A 14,600-nucleotide genomic window follows, 5' to 3' on the forward strand; every position below is an offset into this window, starting at 1 on the left:
GACAGGGGTCAGGATGGACCAGTAACATTCTATAGAAAAAACCATTTTTATAGACACTGAAAATTTTAATAGGGGAAAAAAAGCTCACATTTATCTAGATGTGGATCTGTTCCGTGGGAAGATTTCAGCATTCAAAGTGCAAAGACAAAACGACAGTGGCTTTCTTTCCCACACAAAATATTGACAATCTTCCCTTATAGCCTGTTCTTAATTAGTGTCGGGATCCAAGTAGATGGCCTCCTGACCTTTAGAATTAGGGCTCCACTGGACAAGGTAAGGAGGGAGCAGAGTCAAGCATTAGAATGAATTCAACTTTAGAATAATAAACTGGCTATGAACCCAACCAAACCCCACAATCCAGCCAGAGGTCCATTAAAGATAAATACAAGTTTTAGTATCATATTTACAAGGTTATGCCACTTAACACTATTAAGAGCTGATCAATCCAAATTAAAGCTAAGCATATTTCCACTACTAGTTCCAACCTCAGCCTATCCCATTTTTTGAAGGCTCCATGTTCTAGCTCAATTCAAAATGAGGAAGGGACACTTGATGCTTCCAAGTTCTCAGAAGGAGCCATCCTATACCCTCTGTCCAATTCTTTCTTTACTTTACCCCCCCACCCTGAGACAAGTCAGTCTTACCAAAGAGGTAAGGTTTCTGTCATTGTCTCACAGAAATTATTCTAAATGACACCCGAGCAAGGTCATTCCATGAGCAGCATTTGGCTTTAAGTCAAAGGGACACTCCCATCTCCTGCTTCCTCCCCCAAAAGAGGCTCAGTGAGTTCCATACTATCTATCCCTTCCACCCCTGCAAAAGATCGCCACCTAAAAGCTCCCAACAACAACCAGCACAAGGTGTGGGTGTTACACTTGAGGAGAAAAAGGGAGATATAGTTTTAATAAAACCCCCAGGCACGATTAAATTTGATTAAAAGCCTGGAGAATGCTAAAAGTAGTAATGAGTAAAGGGGGCTGCAGAGCAGAGAATACAGGTGCACCCTTTTTGCAGTCAGTAATGCTGGGGAAGTAACAGGCTGATGTAACTTCACTTGAGCATTGGAGAAGCAAAGAAGTTGCCTTGTCGTCCTAGGTTGGTGGCAGACTTACTTTTGCTCCCAAATCTGGGAGTGTTCTTGGTGAGGGTTGAGCGGACTCTCTGCGTCAGGGAGCTAGACGAAGGAGTCTTGAGGAGCTGATGCTCAGGAGTGGTCACAGGCCCCAGTAAACTCACTTTGACATCTGGTGTCTGTGGTGTTGAAAAGGCATTGGTGTTTTCAATGACATGCATAGGGTCAATGTTCTCTTGCTCCACCATCATGAACTGACTCCAATAGTCCAGAGGCAGTGAAAGCAGGGCTCCACCACCTTGGGTTGACGCTTGATGTCTTGTAACATTACCACCGGGTCTGGATTGGGCACAGCATGGGCAACTATTGTAGGACCAAAGACTTTAGCCAGATTGGCAACATCCATTTTCGTGTGTGGGCTCTGAGCCACTCTCTGCAAGTGAATCATGAGGATAGCTAATGTGTCCCTGTTGGCTTGGGGCAGTTCACCCACAGCCTGGTACATGGCGGCTATGCTGTTGTCTTCATCCGTGATTTCTGCTGCTGCCATAAAGGTCTTATTTAGCCGGAAGGTCAGAAGGGGTTCTTTGAGGTTTCGAAGGAAGTCTTTCAGAAGGCTACAGATAGCATGGATGTCATCCACCTTGCTGAGGAGGGGTGCAGTTTTCACTCGAAGGAATTTCTCTTTCAGCTCTTTTACTGTCCGGTCACAGCCTGAGATCCTATACAGGCCTGTCTCTGAAAGCCCTCTCTGTTCAATCTCATTTACGCAGTGGACAACAATAGAGGGGATCATTGGTGAAGTCTGGGACACAAAATCTGCCAGCATTCCCTCTCCAATCTTGACAGGTGTTCCTATCAGGGTAGGAATGCAGGGAAGGGGACAGCGGTCCCGACATTCCGGATGAGAGACTACACGACAGTCTCGACACTTCAGGGACAGCTTGCCAAATTTGATCCGCTTTCCACATGGAACACATGATTCTGGTTTAATAACCGTCTTAGAGACAAAGTCATGCAAGCGCATCCCTCCATTACTCTGTGGAGTGTCGGAACTGTCTGTCTCAGTTTTGGGCTCCAGCCGCCTGCTGCTCAGGGTGGAGTCACTGTTCCAAGGCTGTAGAGTACCTGTTTTCCTTCGGCTCCTCGTCCAATATGGCACAGTTTCGATAGTGGATACAGCTTCGATGGGCCCACCATCATTGGGAACAGTCACTGTAGTTTTTGCAACTATGGATTCATTCCCCTGGTCTACTGTAGAGCCAATGGAACGAGTTTTCTTTATAGGTCCAGGTGGGCCATCAATAAACTGTCGGCTATTAGAGCGCCTCTTTTCTCTCTTCTTCAATTTGAAAGTCTTCACCAATGAAGAATCCCAATCCAGTGATTCATCAGTCTTGTCAAAGCTGATATCTGATAAAATGGAACCAGATTCATCAATGGTTGACAGTCTTTTGTTCCCAGCATTGCCGCTAGATGGTTGGCCCCTGTTGAGAAAAGCCAAAGCTGATTTTTGTTCTTCACTGAGTTGAATGCTGCCAGATGTGTCACACATGAGCATCTCTCGAATCAGCTGAATCTGTCGTTCCAGCTTTTCACAGTCAGCCTCAGCTCGCTGTCTCCGTTTGATCTCTACATCCACCTGATTGCGTGCATGCTTCAGCTTAACGTCCAGAGCACTACGCTCAGTCTCTGCCTTCATCAAAAGATCCTTGTATTTCCCCAGCTCTTGGTCTGTTCTCTGCCACTTTTTACAGAATTCCTCAAAGTCCTTTGCCAACTGGATGAATTGGAGTTCATTGCCTTCACTGAGAATCTCCACCCGGCGCACAAGCTGCTCAAACAGATATCGCAAATTCAGCATCGTGGTGGTCTCCATCTTTCTCTTCTCCGCAGGCCCCCACGCTCGCTTCGCCCGGGTCCACCTGGCCCTACCTGGGGCCGCCTTCCACTGCCCCACGCCCGGCAACCAATGGCCGCAAATATCTCTTCAACCCCTGCTTTCAATTCTCATGAATATATATTTAGAAGTGGTATTCCCAGGTCATACAGTAATTCTATACCTAATTCTCTGAGGAACCACCAAAATGTTTTCCACAGCAGCTGCACTATTTTACATTCCCACCAACAATGAAGGAGTGTTCCTCTTTCTCCACATCCTCTTCAACACTTGTTATTTTTGTATTTTTTTTTAATAGTAGCCATTCTAGTGGGTGTTAAATGATTTCTCATTGTGGTTTTATTTCCCTGATGACTAATAATGTTGAGCATCTTTTCCTGTTCCTTTTGGCAATTTGTATATCTCCTTTAGAGAAATGCCTATTCAAGGGTTTTGGCCATTTTAGGTTGGGTTGTTTGTCTTTTTCTTGTTGAGTTACAGGCTTTCTTTATAGATTCTGGAAATTAAACCTTTATCAGATATGTGATTTCCAAATATTTTCTCCAAGCCTGTAGTTAGTCTTTTTTTCCTTTCTTTAAGAAGTCTTTTGATGTACAAAAGTTTTTTAATTTTGATGAGTTCCCATTTTCAATTTTTTCTTTTGCTGCTCATGCTTTTGATTTAAGGTCTATGAAACATTTCTAACACAAGGTCCTGAAGATTCTTCCCCTTGTTTTCTTCCAGAAGTTTTATAGTCCTGGTTCTTATACTTAAATCTTTGATCCCTTATGAGTGAGTGGTGTGAGATAGAGGTCTCCCTTCATTCTTTTGCATATGCATAGCCAGTTCTCCCAGCACCATTTGTTGAAGAGACGATTTTTTCCAACTAAGTGGACTTGGCACCTTGTTAAAAATCAATTTGCCATAGATGTGAACTTCTGAACTCTCAATTCGATTCCTTTGGTCTATATATTTATCCTCGTGCCAGGCCCATCAGTTTTGACCACCATAACTTTGTAATAAGGAAACTATGAGTCCTCCAAATTCTTTCTTCTTTTTCAAGATGGTTTTTGATATTCAGGGGCCCTTACCCTTCCATATGAGTTTTTTTGGAGACTCAAGAGTTTAATTTTTCCCTAGAGCAGGAACATCCATTTTCACTGTGATAAAGGAATAAAGGACAACAAACTCAATAGCACCAAAAGGGATTTAATGTAGAAAATAGGGTCAGATTTCTCTTTTCTAATGCAAATTTTCACATTAGCTATGTTTATAAATCCTAGTTGTTTTTCCTCTTGATTCAGCCTCTCTCGCCTCCTAACAGCAGCTTTAGGAACCTGAGTAGCGTGTGCATTTTACTAACCAGATCTGCAGTCCATCATCCCTCCAAACTGGACTCTGATTATTGATGGACTCATGGACTAGCCTCATCAGGGTTGCTCCCAGGGATGGGAAGCAGTAGCTGTGCTCTCAGGGAGAACAGCTACTGAGGATACCACCAGTCAAAGAGTCAAATGCTGTGCACTGGGTCGAGGATGGCCTGCACACCCTGGTCACTGCGCAGTCTCCCACCACCATGGATAGGAGAATCCTGGAATACCAGCCTCACTCCATGATGCTGCATGGACGTGCTCACATTGATGGTAAACAGGGTAAATATTGTTCCCATGACAAGTGGAACGAAGGTGAACTTGAGGGTGGTGATCTGCAGTAAGCAGCAGTCGTGGTCTGGGTTGGTGTGAAAGTCTTCCTACTGAATTGGAGGCTGCAGTCCTACCATGCCCCTGCTCTTTAGCCCAGGGGACTGTGTTTTGAATTGGAAATTGAATTCCCACATCGGTTCCTGTCTGTTCCCAACAATCTTTCTACACCTGAGAAGTAAGCATTTGGAATTCTTTAATGTGCTGTAAATGCTTCCTGTAATGGCTGGATTCTTGCAGATTCGAGCAGCAAATGGCTGGCTCATACATTTGGTTCAGAGATCAGACTGCACATGCTGGGAGACAGTGCAGCTTCCCCATTGACTCTGGGCTTAGGCACAAAGGCAGAGAGGCATCCAGCATGTAGCACCTTTGGTACAACCTGGTCCAAAAGACAGCAGTGCAAGTGACAATGCAGGCATTCATACCTATCAGAGAAAAATTCACAACATCCTCAGGATTGATGTAGGAAGCCAGCAATAGCCGAATATCCATGGGGTCTTCTTCTCCTCCAGCCCTGTCCAGGTCTTTATGCCTCTTGCTTTTTTTTTTTTCTGGAGATGGTTCCCTCATGGATATTCTCCTCCTGGGCATCCATCTCATCACTTCTGTTGATGATATCACATGACTTATCAGCCCCAGAAAGAGCTTCTTCTGCAGAAACTTAGGAGGCTTCCACACCATAAAGAGATGCATACACACCTGTTGTAGATGGACTTTTTTATTAGATTCAATTAAAGGACCTTCTTTTTGATTAGATGACTTTGGTAGGGCATGACCCAGAGTAGGTCTTAATCCTCTTACTGGACTCCTTTATAAAAGGAGGCTTCAAAAGCTGCAGAGACAGAAAGGAGCCAATAAGCTGAGAGAGAAATCTCACGGGAGCCAAGGAAGCCCCTTTAGCCAGAAGCCAAAAGCAATGAGGAAGAAAAATGTTTCCACTTCATCTAAGTTGTCTGATTTGTTGGCATACAGTTGTTCATAGTATTCTCCTATGATCCTTTTTATTTCTGTGGGATTAGTAGTAATATCATCCCTTTCATTTCTGATTTAATTTATTTGTGTCCTCTCTCTTTTTCTTTGTCAGTCTAACTACAGGTTTATCAATTTTATTGATCTTTTCAAAGAACCAACTTTTGATTTTGTTAATGCTCTGTATTGTTTTTTAATTCCCTATTTCATTTATTTCTGCTCTAATTTTGCTATTTCTTTCCTTCTGCTCACTTTGGGTTTTGGTTTGCTATTCTTTTTTCTAGTTCCTCAAGGTATGCAATTAGGTCTTTGAACTCTTTCTCAGTTTTGATGCAAGCATTTAGGGCTATAAATTTCCCTCTGCATGCTGCCTTCATTGCATCCCATGAGTTTTGATGTGTCATGTACATTTTCATTCATCTCAATATATTTACAGATTTCCACTGTGATTTCTTCTTTGACTCATTGATTGTTGGAGTGTGCTATTCAACTTCTACGTATTTGTGGATTTTCCTGTTCTGTATCTATTACTGATTTCCAGCTTCATTTATTGTAGTCAGAGAATATGCTTTGTATAATTTTAGTCTTTTTATATTTATTGAGACTTATTTTGTGACCCAATATATTGTCTATCCTGAAAAAGTTCCATGTGCACTTGAGACAAATGTATATTCTGATGTTTGGGGTTACAAAGTTTTCTTATAGTCTGTTAAGTCTAGTTCATTTATCATATTATTCAAGTCTGTTTCCTTAGTGATCTTCTGCCTAGATGTTCTACCTATTCATGAAAATGGTATGCTGATGTCTCCAACTATAATTGTACAGGTGTCTATTTTTCCCTTCAGTTTCGCCAGTGTTTGTCTTGTGTATTTTTGGACACTGTAGTTAAGTAATTCTTATTTCTTCTTAATGGATTGTCCCTTTTATTAATCCATAGTATCCTTCTTTGTCTCTTGTAACAGCTTTTGACTTTAAGTCCATTTTGTCCAATATGAGTATAGCTCTCTTTTGGTTACTATTTGCACGGAATATATTTTTCCATATTTTCACTTTCAACCTATTTGTGTTTTTAAGTGCAAGTTAAGTCTCTTGTAAACAACATATATTTGGATCATGGTTTTATCTATTCTGCAAATCTATGTCTTTTGATTGAGGAGTTTAATCCACTAACATTTAATGTTACTACTGTAAAGGAAGTACTTCAGCCATTTTGTCCCATGTTTTTATATCTTATAAACTGATATAAACTCTTTTTCTTTATTGTAGATTCTTTTTCTGTATAGTTGGTCTTTTGCGGTGTATTTGATTGATTCCTTTCTCATTTCCACTTCTGTTTTTTTTTAAAATACTTTCTTTGTTGTTACCCTGGGATTTGTATTACACAACCTCATCTCTAACCTACTAATTCGAAAAGATAACAACTTAACTTCAATGGAATACATATTCTGTACTTCCATATCCCTTCATTTCCCCCATTATATTGTTTTTATCCCACAGTAATTCTTTATATCTTGCATGTCTATTATCAGGAAATGTGATTTTTTATTATTTGATTGTATTCTAACTCTTATAGGAATTAAACCATAGAGTTTAATTTACATACAGTGAGGTAACAAGCATGCTACCATCGTTGGGCAGGCCCAGCACGTTGAGATGAGGCCTCGTCTCCTGCTGGGTGAGTGCTTGGCACGGGTAGATTGTCGCCCCCCTGCTACTCTTGCCCATAACGGCTGCCTCCTCTATCTCCACCCAGCATCCGGTCTCCATAGGGGCCGCCCTAGGGTAATCGGCCTGCCTCTCCCGCGCCTCACCAGAACCCAACCCACAACTTCTCCTTATCTTCTGCCCTAACCCCCTTATACCCCCCGCCAGAATGATAACCTCACCTCTGCCCCTTTACCTAGCAACAGCCTCCAACAACCAATCGGAGGTCGCCTTCAGCTTAAGCCAATCCGCATCCCACACGTCGCCCCTTACCCTCGTACCTCACCCCCAACCGTCCCCCAGCCAATTAGCAGCCTCCCCTCACATACATTGCCTTATTTGGCTTAGCCTTGCTTGTCTTCCTCAATAAACGCTTGTCTTCCTCAATAAAGCAGACGCGTTACCACCACTCTTCGTCTCCGACAGCATTCTTCGCGCCGCTGTGCGTCTGCCCTTGACACCACCCGCTGTCCGCCGTGCGCCCTCAATACAGTTTACTGTATTGAGGATACAGTTCAACTGGATTTTGATTCACCCCTTTAGTTACCTTTACTGAAGATCTTCATGTCTTCATATTGCTACAAGTCTCTCTCTCCTGTCTTTTTCTTTCAACCTGAAGAACTGCATTTACCAATTCTTGAAGGGCAATTCTTTGTGACAAACTCTCTCAGTTTTTATCTGTGAATATTGTAAACTCAGCCTCATTTTTGAAGCACAGTTTTGGTGGATAAAGAATTTTGGCTGGGAAGCGGATTTGGCCCAGTGGATAGGGCATCTGTCTACCACATGGGAGGTCCATGGTTCAAACCCTGGGCCTCCTTGACCCATGTGGAGCTGGCCCACGTGCAGTGCTGATGCATGCAAGGAGTGCCCTGCCACACAGGGGTGCCCCCCGCATAGGGGAGTCCCACGCACAAGGAGTCCCACGTAAGGAGAACTGCCCAGCATGAAAGAAAGTTCAGCCTGCCCAGAATGGCACCACACACACAGAGACCTGACACAGCAAGATGATGCAACATAAAGAAACACAGATTCCCGGCGCTACTGACAACAAGAGAGTCAGGACAAAAACAAGAACACACAGCAAATGGGCACAGCAAACAGACAACTGTTGGGGGGGGAAGGGGAGAGAAATAAATTTTTTTAAAAAAGGAATTTTGGCTGGTAATTTTTCTCTTTCAGTACCTTAAATATATCATACCACTGCCTCCTCAGTGCCATAGTTTCTGATGAGAAATCAGCACTTATGCTTATGAAGGATCACTAGTATGTGATGAATAGCTTTTCTTTTGCTGCTTTCAGAATTCTCTCTTTATCTTTGGCATTTGACATTCCTATTCATATGTGTCTGGGAGTAGGTCTTAAGGTTTATCCTGTTTAGAGTAAATTGCACTGCTTGGATATGTATTTTTATGTCTCTCATAAGAGTTGGGAAATTTTCAGTCATTATGTCTTTGTATATTCTTTCTTCCCCTTTTCCTTTCTCTTCTCCTTCTGATACATATGTTGGTACACTCCATGCTGTCACTTGTCTCACTTAGAAACTGCTCAATTTTTTTCTATTCTTTTCTCTAACTCTTATTCTGACTGTATGATTTTGATTGTCCTGTCTTTCAGTTGCTGATTCTTTCTTCTAACTGTTCAAATATGCTGTTTATGCCTCTAGTGTATTTTAATGCCTATTATAGTGCTTTTCATCCTCATAATTTCCATTATGTTTCTTTTTAAACTTTCTAATTTTTCATTTTACTCACACATTGTCATCTGAAAATCCTTCAGATCTATATCCATATTTAGTTGATACATAGTTATATTTTCCTTCATCTCCTTGAATTGATTTAGGAGTTTATTTGAACTTCTTTAATTAGTTGTTCCAAATTCTTTGTCTCCTCTGAAGTTCTTATTTGTTCCCTTGACTGAGCCGTATCTTTCTGTTTCTTAGTATGGCCTGTAAGTTTTTGCTGATGTCTGGGCATCTGATTATTTTTGATGTGCTAAGTCTAAGGTTCAGTTTTCCCTTTGTACCCAGGGTATTATTGTAGATTGGCTATGTTTAACTGTTCAGATTTTCTCAAGTCTCCTGCATCTGTTTCGTGCCCTGGACATGTAGGGCAACTATTAAGTTGCCCTTTTATGTGCAAGTGTTTCACTTCCAGGAGAAAGTTTCCTTTCCTCTGTTCCTCCTCTATGAGTCCTAAACTGTTCTATTAGTTTTTGTGCAGAATTTTCTCCCTAGCTCCTATGATTTACTCAACCATTTTTCCTGACACCATGCCACTTTTTCATTACACTTTTCAGGGAAGGGAGCCTGTCCTGCCTCAAAGCTGTTCAGTTTTCCCTTTTGTCCATGAGGCTTTTCTGCTTCTGGTAATTTCTCCATTAGGGTATCCTGCCCCAGGTAGCCAGATGGAGTCAACACTGAAAAAAATTTGTTTTCTTGTTTAGGTGCTCCAGCAATTAGAGACTGAGTTGGGTATGTGTACCTCTTGTCCTCAGTTCTACTGCAGTCTCTTTTGTTTCCTGGGAGCCCTTTTGTTTACATGCATGTACCAGCCACTTGGGTTTTGCCCTGGGTCTCTGCAGCCTTGGGTCCCTGTGCCTGAATATGTGCAGGGTTCTAACTCACGCTGTGAGTAGCTCTGTGGTCTGCATCCATGGCAGGAGGTACCTGAGTTGTGCTGTCTCTGTATGACTCTTAAGTTGGCCAGAACCAAGTGTGGGGTTGGGGTCCAGACTGGCAGTCCAAGTCATAGATTCCTACCTTCTTTTTTGGTGTTTTGGTTTTTTGTTTTCTTTTTCTGTGATTTAGTGTTTGTGGAGTCCTTCTCCACTATCTATCATCCTTTAGAGATCCAAGCAAGTGGGATTTAGCCTTCTATTTCTTATTTCTGAGGACTTTTTGTGGATGTCTTAAGTGGCTATGTTGATTATTTCACTCCACTTTATTCATTTTTAATTATCTTTGTAGTTTATATTTTTGGGGAAGGATGTTTCTTACTAAAGTAAAGGAAATACTCCCCTCCCCTTTCCATACTGTATACTTTGGAAGGAAGTCACTATGTGCTGTCCACAATTAAGGGGTAGGAGTAGGAGTTATGGTCCACCTCCTTTAGGGCTGAGTATATACATAAATTATATGGAATTCTTCTGCATGGGAGATGTGTCTTTTCTCCTCCATTTCTTTATTTATTCAGTCATTTATTTATACCAGTATGGACCAATGGATGTTTATTTTATACTTTGGTTCATAATCCAATACTAATTTATTTTGTTGTTCAAGTCATTCTAGCATTGGCCATTGGGAGCTCTTTCAATTGACTCCTATGTCTCTTTAACACTTCCTTACTTTATGGCATTACAAATGCTCCAGAGTCGTCTTGTATATTCCCTGCCCCATAGAATAAGCCAGTCCTCCAAAGTTCCTTTTATTGGAAAGTGGGATAAGAAACTAAGATCTGAGCACTGGTTGGGCTTCTTGAGACTGAGGTGTCATTGCTTTGAGGCCCTCTCAGCAAACAAAGCAATGAAATACATGTGTATACGAACCTATGTGTAGTTAGGTTATAATTTCTATATATATCCATCTGTATCTACATTAAGGTAAACAGGAGATCATACTGATATCTCAGATTTTCTTTTAGTACCACATGGATCATTCTAGCCTTCCTCACTTGCCTGTCTGTAAATTTCCATACCAATAGTGAGAAATCTGGCTCCCAGCACCAGCCATCTGTTTATGAATTGTTCATTTCCAATAGAAATGTATGGTGATTTCAGAACTGTTAACCGGTACCCTCATGAGAAATACCTTTACCAGCTACTGTACAGTGCTTTGTATAGTTCCTTTGGTTTCAGTCCTTTTTTTTAGGCACTGGGGCCATGGATTGAACCCAGGACCTCATATGTGAGAAGCCAGCATTCCTGCTTAAGCCACATCCACTCTCATGCTTTCAGTCTTAATAGTCTCTACTCACTTCAGATTTACTTAGGTCAACAGCATTTTCCCATCCTCTCACTGAAGTTGTTTCATACAACTTCTTTCTCAGTCTGGATTCACATGGGATCCTCCAAACACTGTATGATTTTGCATGGATTGTGTACTGTAAGGTTCACTTTCTGTTCTGTGAAATTCCATGGGTTTTAACAAATGTATAGTGTCATGTATCCACCATGAATCTATACAGAATAGTTTTGCTGCACTTAAAAATCCCCTGTGCTTCACCATTCAACTTTCTCCCCATATGAAAACCTGGTAACTGCTGATCTGTTTAGTATCTCAATATCTCTCCATTTTCAAGAATGTCATGTAAATTGAATCATACAACAGTAGCATTTGCAGACCAACTTCTTTTACTTAGCAATATCTATTTATGATTCATGCAGATCTTCCTGTGACTTGATTGCTCATTGCTTTTATTACCAATGGTAATTGTATGGATGTCTTGGTTTATCTATTCACATATTGAAGGACATTTGGTTGCTTTCATTTTTTTCACAATTGTGACTAAAGCAGCTATAAATATTTGTGTGCAGGTTTTTGAGTGGACATAATTTTCAAAGCAGTTGGAGAAATACCTAGAATCACGACTGATGGATCATATGCTAAGACTATGTTTAACTTTATATGAAACTGCCAAACTATCCTCAAAAGTGGTTATACCATTTTGAATTCCTACCAACAATGAATGAGAGTTCTTGTTCTGTATGCTGACCAAAAATTGGTATAGTCAGATTTTTTTTCTTTTAGTCATTCTAATAGTCATGTGATCATATTGAATTGTTACTTTAAGTTGCATTTCTTTAATGACAAATGATGCTGAGAATCTTTGCATGTGCTTCATTGCTATCTGTATATCACCTTGGAAAAGTGTTTCTTCAGATATTTTGCCCATTTTTAAATTTTGAGTGCCTGATTTTACTATTGAGCTTTAATATTTCTTTGTATATTTAAGATACAAGTCTTATATCAGCAAGATGACTTGCAAATATTGTCTCCCAGGCTGTGGCTTGCATTTTCATTCTCTTAACAATGCCTTTCACACTACAAAATTTCTTAATTTTAATAAATCAAGATTATTACTTTTTTCTTCCATGAATTGCACTTATGGTGTTGTATCTAAAAATTCATTACCAAATCTAAGGTCATACAGATTTTCTCCTAAATTTTTTTCTAGAAGTTTTATGGTTTTGTATTTTACATTTATGTCTTTGATCCATTTTGAGTTAATTTGTGTGTAAGGTGTGAAGTCTGTGTTTAGCTTCCTTTTTCTTTTTCTTTTCTTTTTTCTTTTTTTGCAAGGACATCCAATATCCAATTGTTCCAGTGCCATTTATAGAAAAGACCATCTTTTTTCCATTGAAATGCCTTTGTGCCTTTGTCAAAAATCAGTTCACTATGTTTGCATGGATCAATTTCTGGGCTCTCTGTTCTTTTATATCCCTTCATCAATATCACTCTGTCTTAATTATATTGCTTTATACTATCTTGAAATTTCATAATGTGAGTCTTCTAACTTCATTCTTTTTCAGAATTGTGCTATAATTCTAGGTCCTTAACTTTTGCCCATGAATTTTAGAAACAATTTATTAATGAGTACAAAAAAGTTGCTGGGATTTTTAATGAGATTGCATTGAATCTATAAATTGAGTTTGGAAGAACTGATATCTTAGCAGTATTGAGTTTTCCAATCCATGAACACAAAATACCTCTCCATTTATTTACATTTTCTTTAATTTTTTTCAAGTCTTTTGTAGTTTCTCACATGCAGATTTTATCTATATTTCTGTTAGGTACTATAGCAGTTTGATACTATGATGAATTCCAAAAAGAAATATTGGATTATGTTTGTGAACTGGTCTTTTCCTCTGGGCATATGAGATTATATTGGATTCAGAGGTTTACTTGATTACTTGTGTCAGTAGGGCATTGAGTACCACCCTTTGGTAGGTGGGGACTCACAGATAAAAGGCATGGCAAAGGGCAGAGTTGAGGGTTTTTGATGTTGGAGTTTGATGCTGAAGACTTAAGCTGGAGCCCTGGGACGTAAGCTCACAGAGGAAACAAAATCAAGCCCCAGGAAGAGAGGAACCCTGAACCAAGAGAGAAGCAAGACCCTGGAAGGGAGGAACCCAGGAAGCCTGAATCCTCGCAGACATCGGCGCCATCTTGCTCCAACACATGAAAATACACTTTGGTGAGGGTAGTAACTTATGTTTTATGGCCTGGTATCTCTAAGCTCCTACCCCAAATAAATACCCTTTATAAAAACCAACTGATTTCTGATATTTTGCATCAGCACTCTTTTGGCTCACTAATACAGGTACTTTTGCTGCTACTGTAAATTTTTTATTTCAATTTCCAATTGCTCATTGCTGTTCTATAGGAAAGAAATTGTCATTTTTATATTGACCTTTTATCCTGAGACCTTGCTATACTTTGCTTTTTTAGTTTCAGGAAGGTTTTGGGTTTTTTGTTTTTGTTTTGTTTTCGTTTGGTTGATTCTTTGGAGTTTTCTACTTAGACATTCATGTCATCTGCAAATAGAGAAAGCTTTATTTCTTCCCATCCAATCTGTGTATCTTTTGTCTCCTTTTCTTATCTTTTAGCACTGCTAGGATTTCCAGTGTTACATTGAACAGAAAGGATGCAAGCAGGCATCTTAGTCTCTGACCATTAAGTATGATGTTAGCTGTAGGTTTTCTCTTTTACCTTCTATTTGTTTCCCTTCTCTTCCTAATATGTTACGTGTTTATCAGGAAAGTGTTGAATTTTTATTTTTCTTAGATCTTTGCAATGAGATCTTAGCGAGGTTTCTGGAGTACACTCCCACATAAATGTGGGCGTCCTTTTCGATTTAAGGCTTACGGGAGTTTCCCACTCTCACACTAGTCTACTCTCAGCCTCCTGCAATTCATCAAAATAACCGTGCTGATTCCAGCATATGGGCTCAGAGGCTTCAGTTTCAAGTAAGCAGTCTCTGATGCTGCATTACTCTGAATGCACCTGGCTGTCCAGACTTCAAAGTGGTGATTTGTCTTGTGACCTCATTTTCTTATAGATCCAAGAAAAGTGATAAATTGTCAGAGTTTTTACAGCTTTTCTGTTTGAAAGGGCAAACACAGTTCAAAACAGAGGCTGGTGCTCACCTTTCAGTTAAAAAATTAGGCTTCTCTACGTGTGTCCCACTGAGATCAGAAGTCTTGAAAGTTAGGTATTGTTAAAAGAGAAAAAAAAATCTATGATTTCCTTTTCAGTACCAGTCGCCAACCTAGA

At 40.3% G+C, this 14,600-nt stretch overlaps 2 pseudogenes; both read right to left on the bottom strand.

Annotated features, from left to right (window-relative positions):
* Positions 1-947: 947 nt before the first annotated feature.
* On the bottom strand, positions 948-3,039 carry LOC131278450 (rac GTPase-activating protein 1 pseudogene; annotated as a pseudogene).
* Positions 3,040-4,365: 1,326 nt separating this feature from the next.
* On the bottom strand, positions 4,366-5,336 carry LOC101438935 (putative transmembrane protein 183BP; annotated as a pseudogene).
* Positions 5,337-14,600: the final 9,264 nt, after the last annotated feature.

Source organism: Dasypus novemcinctus, chromosome 5 (genome assembly GCF_030445035.2).
Source record: "Dasypus novemcinctus isolate mDasNov1 chromosome 5, mDasNov1.1.hap2, whole genome shotgun sequence".
Lineage (NCBI taxonomy): Eukaryota > Metazoa > Chordata > Mammalia > Cingulata > Dasypodidae > Dasypus > Dasypus novemcinctus.